A 6,587-nucleotide genomic window follows, 5' to 3' on the forward strand; every position below is an offset into this window, starting at 1 on the left:
TATCTGTACTGACACCTGCTGACATTATAAACTAACACCATAGCAGAGTAGTTTGGGGATGAGCAAATCTGTGTGTACTACTTTGATTTTATGATGAATCCAGTTAGTTCATTTTGAACCAATCTTTCCATATAATGGGTAATCTATTGTTTTCACGGCTTACCATTTTTAAATGGCTCCTCAAAAGCCCCAGCATCCATCCCTCTTGATACATAAAACAGCTTGCATACTGCCTGCAGCAGCCATTAAGCAAGATTGAAGTCCATTGGTACTCCAAATGAGTTTCCCATTTCAAGGGTAACGTGTGTTAGGCAGGTGGCAGATGACAGGCACATACAGTATCTCACAAAAGTGATTACACCCCTCACATTTTTGTCAAATAAAACCACATAATTTCCAAGCTCAACCCTTCACATTTTTGTAATTTTTTTGTTATATCTTTTCATGTGACAACACTGAAGAAATGACACTTTCACCAGCTTCCACAGGTTGCCACTGGAGTCCTCTTCCAATTCATGACAACATCAAGGAGCTGGTGGATGTTAGAGACCTTACGCTCCTCCACCTTCTGTTTGAGGATGCCCCACAGATGCTCAATAGGGTTTACATATGGAGACATGCTTGGCCAGTCCATCACCTTTACCCTCAGCTTCTTTAGCAAGGCAGTGGTCATCTTGGAGGTATGTTTGGGGTCATTATCATGTTGGAATACTGCCCTATGGCCCAGTCTCCGAAGGGAGGGGATCATGCTTTGCTTCAGTATGTCACAGTACATGTTGGCATTCATGATTCCCTCAATGAACTGTAGCTCCCCAGCACTCGTGCAGCCCCAGACCATGACACTCCCACCACCATGCTTGACAGTAGGCAAGAGACACTTGTCTTTGTACTCCTCACCTGGTTGCATCATCTTTTGAAGAAGCTTCCTTCTGGGACGACAGCCATGCGGACCAATTTGATGCAGTGTGCGACGTATGGTCTGAGCACTGACAGACTGACCCCCCACCCCTTCAACCTTTTTAGCAATGCTGGCAGCACTCATATGTCTATTTCCCAAAGACAGCCTCTGGATATGACGCTGAGCACGTGCACTCAACATCTTTGGTCGACCGTGACAAGGCCTGTTCTGAGTGGAACCTGTCCTGTTAAACCACTGTAAGGTCTTGGCCACCGTGCCGCAGCTCAGTTTCAGGGTCTTGGCAATCTTTTTATCACCTAGGCCAGGGATATGCAATTAGCGGACCTCCAGCTGTTGCAGAACTACAAGTCCCATGAGGCATAGCAAGACTCTGACAGCCACAAGCATGACACCCAGAGGCAGAGTCATGATGGGACTTGTAGTTTTGCAACAGCTGGAGGTCCGCTAATTGCATATCCCTGGCCTAGGCCATCTTTATGTAGAACAACAATTCTTTTTTTCAGATCCTTAGAGAGTTCTTTGCCATGAGGTGCCATGTTGAACTTACAGAGACCAGTATGAGAGGGTGAGAGCGATAACACCAAATTTAACACACCTGCTCCCCATTCACACCTGAGACCTTTTAACACTAACGAGTCACATGACACCGGGGAGGGAAAATGGCTAATTGGGCCCAATTTGGTCATTTTCACTTAGGGGTGTACTCACTTTTGTTGCCAGCGGTTTAGACATTAATGGCTGTGTGTTATTTTGAGGGAACAGCAAATTTACTCTGTTATACAAGCTTTACACTCACTACTTTACATTGTAGCAAAGTGTCATTGCTTCAGTGTTGTCACATGAAAAGATATAATGAAATATTTGAAATATTTGATTAATGATGAGGCTGTCTTTAGATAAAATAATTTGGGGTTGATTTACTAAAACTGGAGAGTACAAAATCTGGTGCAGTTGTGCATGATTGCCAATCAGCTTCTAACTTCAGCTTTTGCAATTAAGGTGGTTGTTAAACCTCTCTGACCTCTTTATACTATTCGTCTAATGACAGGTGCCCCTGTGTGTGTGATTTATAAAACAAATGCAGTCTATACCCAATTTCAGAGCGCCACTTGACGCTCATGTGACCAGCCGGCTTTTTCCTCTCCCCGTCTGACAGCTAGAGCGGGAGGGGCTGAGATTCCCCCCGGACGTCAGTCGGGAGGGGAGGAGGAGAGGAAGAGAGAGCTGGCCAGTCACATGAATGCCAAGCGTTACTTTGAAATCAGGTATAGACTGCATTTTCTTTTATAAATCACACACACGGGCACCTGTCATTAGGAGACAGAGCGAATAGTATAAAGATGTCAGAGTTATTTCAGCAGCAGGAGGGGAGGGGTCGAGCACTGTCAGACAGGAGAGCTGCGGATGACGGGGGGGGGGGGGTAGAAACTGGCAAGATCAGCCAGGTATTTAAGGTGCTAGAGAGGGCCAAATGACACAGCACAAGCATTGTGCTGTATAACATGCTTTAAAGGGACAGGATCCATTTGTATTTATTTAGGGTAACAAACGCATTAAGCTTTGACAAAAAAATTAGAAGCTGGTTGGTTTCTATACACAATTGCACCAGATTTTGCACTCTCCAGTTAGTAGTAAATCAACTCCTTTGCCTTTAATGTTATAGGAGTTCCCAATTTTTAAACTCTGTGTACTAAAAGCTGTTCTACTTGGAGAGAAAAAAAGGCATATTTTGACTCTGTTTTATTGCTATTGTAATCCTGGGCACTGGCTTTTTTTTCCCAAACTCAGTTTACTGAAACTTGCAATTTTTTGAATACAACCCTTTAAAAAGAATGCACTCCCTATGTGGATGATATTTTTTTTACAGTGGTTGTTTAGCACAGAGGTTGGATAAGACTGATTCAAGTGCAAAGCTCCCTCTAGTGGCTCTTGTACAAGTCTCTGCATTTAAAACTGAAAAGGAAAAAATGAAAAATCAAGCATTTAAAATATGGACATTCCATATGAATTTACTTTGCAATAAAATGCAACAGTATCTGAAAAATGTGATAAAAAAAACACTTTAATCCCTCTCTAAGTACATTGAGAAATCTATTTTTATGTTCAGTCTAATTTTTATTGACAAAAGAAAACTAGAAGTTTAGCATACAAAGTATTAAAACCAAAACATAGACCCCAACAATCTGGAGAAAGTTCAAAATAAAATAAAAACAATAAAAGTGGTAGCATCAAAAACAAACAAAAAATTCTGTGGATTGTGCACAAAATAAACAACATTTAAGAGAAATATAGCAATAGTCCAAGACAGGAATATTTCCAGGGTGCCAGTAAGATTGGTACAAAAGATAGGTGGTCCAGTGTACTAAAGCCTAGGCAACCAGGGAAAAATACAAGAGAAATCTATTTTTCAAGTGAATAACACCAGGTAAAGAAAGTATTGCATTAGTTATTCTTTTATGAATGGAGCCTTTTGTATGTTATGTTTAGTTGTATTTTTAGTTTTTTGTTTAATCTGGTCAGTCAGTATAGATGTTTCCATTTGAAAGACCTCATGCACACTGGACATTTTACTAACGCTCCTAGATTCCTTTCCTTCTGGCACCGTGGCATCATGTAACATGTTTCTTTAGGTGCCTCAAGCGCTTGGGCATTAATTCATTTAATTGGCCAGAATAATGATTATCATTCTGGCCATTGAAATGAACTAACACTCAAGGGCTAAACGCGCCTAGCACTTAGGTGCCTTTAGATGCATTTACACATGTTTAGGCGAGTTAAGCATTTTTTCTGCCAAAACTTTGCTGCTTCTGGATACACTGGCTGTGGGGTTTCTTTTCTGCCTCTAGACGCCCCTGCCTGTACACTCCTCTAAACGCCTATGTGTGCATGAACACATAGGCTAACATGCAGGGGCATTTAACCACTTAACAACCGGCCCATAGCCAAATGACGGCTGCAGGGCGGTTGGATAACTCTGGGAGGGCGTACAATGACGTCCTCCCAGAATTCCACTCTCGCGCGCCCCCTGGGGCACGCACCCGAGAACATTCATGACCGCCGGGTAAAGAGGACCCCGCGCATCACGGATCACGGTAAATGGCCGCTTATCGCGGCCGTTTACCATGTGATCGCTCCGTCAAATGACGGAGCGATCACATGTAAACAAACCGGCGTCATGTCATGATGCTGGTTCCTCCCCTCTCTGTACCGATCGGTACAGTGGAGGGGAGAGATCGGATGGCAGCAGTGCTGTGGGCTGCATCTGTAGTGCCCACAGCGCTGCTCTGTGACACAGAGCCACAATCCATCCATCCATGCTCAGCCATCCCTCCATGCTCAGAAATACCCTGCAATACTCTGCAATACCCTGTGCAATACCCTGTGCAATACCCTGTGCAATACTTTGCAATACTCTGCAATACCCTGTGCAATACTCTGCAATATCCTGTGCAATACTCTGCAATACCCTGTGCAATACTCTGCAATACCCTGTGCAATACTCGGCAATACCCTGCAATGCTCTGCAATACCCTGCAATACCCCGCAATACCCCGCAATACTCTGCCATACCCAGCCATACTCTGCCATAGCCAGCCATACCCAGTCATACTCGGCAATACCCAGCCATACTCAGCCATGCGCAGCCATGCCCAGTCATACTCTGCCATGCTCAGCCATACTCGGCTGTACTCGGCCTCTGTATGTGGCCAGGCTGTGGAAATCTCACACATGTGGTATCGCCGTACTCAGGAGGAGTAGGAGAATCTATTTTGGGGGGTCATTTTTGGTATGTACATGCTGTGTTAGAAATATTGTATAAATGGACAACTTTGTGTTAAAAAAAAAAATGCGTTTTAACCACTTCCCGCCTACCGTCATATGACATCCTTGACTTTGTACGGGGATATCTGAATGATGCCTGCAGCTACAGCCATCATTCAGATATCAGCTATTTTAGCCGGCAATTCCCTACACCATAGGAACGATCATAGCGGCTATTCCACTGCTTGATCGTTCTTACGGGAGGCGAGAGGGGACATCCCCTCCAGTGCTTCTACCGGCTCACCGCTATGATCGAAGCCAGGATCTTTTTTTGGGTTTTTTTTATTATTTCAGGCTTCCCAGCCTAAAGGTTAGATGTGGGGTCTTATTGACCCCATATCTCACTGTAAAAAAGACCTGTCATGCCATATTCCTATAGATGTTTACATTCCTTGTAATAGGAATAAAAGTGATCAAAAAATTATTTTTTTGGAAAAAAGTGTCAAACTAAAATAAATAAAGTAAAATGAACAATAAAAAAAAACATTTTTAAAGCGCCCCTGTCCTCGTGTGCTCGCATGCAGAAGCGAACGCATACATAAGTCCCGCCCACATATGAAAATGGTGTTCAAACCACACATGTGAGGTATTGCTGCGAACGTTAAAGCGAGAGCAATAATTTTGGTCCTAGACCTCCTCTGTAACTCAAAACATGTAACCAGTAAAAATTTTTAAAGCGTCTCCTATGGGGATTTTTAAGTAGCGAAGTTTGGCGCCATTCCACAAGAGTGTGCAATTTTGAAGGGTGACATGTCAGGTATCTATTTACTCGGAGTAAATTCATCTTTCACATTATGCAAAAACATTGGGCTAACTTTACTGTTTTGTTTTTTTTAAAGCACAAAACTTTTTTTCCCCAACAAAACGCGTTCGAAAAATTGCTGTGCAAATACTGTGCGAGATAAAAAGTTGCAACAACCGCCATTGTATTTTCTAGGGTCTTTGCTAAAAAAACATATATAATGTTTTGGAGTTCTATGTAATTTTCTAGCAAATAAATTATGATTTTTACATGTCGGAGAGAAATGTCAGAATTGGCCTGGGTGCTCCAGAACGCCTAAAGGTGCTCCCTGCATGTTAGGCCTCTGTATGTGGCCATGCTGTGAAAAAGTCTCACACATGTGGTATCGCCGTACTTGGGAGTAATAGCAGAATGTGTTTTGGGGTGTCATTTGTGGTATGCATATGTGGTGTGTGAGAAATAACCTGCTAATATGACAATTTTGTGAAAAAAAAAAGAAAAAAAAATCTTGATTTTGCAAAGAATTGTGGGAAAAAATGACAACTTCAAAAAACTCACCATGCATCTTTCTAAATACCTTGGAATGTCTTCTTTCCAAAAAGGGGTCATTTGGGGGGTATTTGTACTTTTCTGGCATGTTAGGGTCTCAAGAATATAGATAGGCTGTCAGTAATTCAGGTATGATCAATTTTCAGATATTGGCACCATAGCTTTTGGACTCTATAACTTTCACAAAGACCAAATAATATACACCAATTTGTACTTATTTTTACCAAAGATATTAAGCAGTATACATTTTGGCAAAAATGTATGAAGAAAAATTACTAATTTGCTAAATTTTATAACAGAAACAAAGAAAAATTCATTTTTTTTACCGAATTTTCAGTCTTTTTTCTTTTATAGCGAAAAAAATCAAAAACCCAGCGGTGATTAAATACCACCAAAAGAAAGCTCTATTTGTGTGAAAAAAAAGACAAAAATTTCATATAGGTACAGTATTGCATGACTGAGTAATTGTCATTCAAAATGTGAGAGCACTGAAAGCTGAAAATTGGTCTGGTTATTAAGCGGGTTTAAGTGCCCAGTGGTCAAGTGGTTAAAGGC

The sequence above is a fragment of the Aquarana catesbeiana genome, linkage group LG08 (assembly GCF_042186555.1).
Source record: "Aquarana catesbeiana isolate 2022-GZ linkage group LG08, ASM4218655v1, whole genome shotgun sequence".
In the NCBI taxonomy this organism is placed as follows: domain Eukaryota; kingdom Metazoa; phylum Chordata; class Amphibia; order Anura; family Ranidae; genus Aquarana; species Aquarana catesbeiana.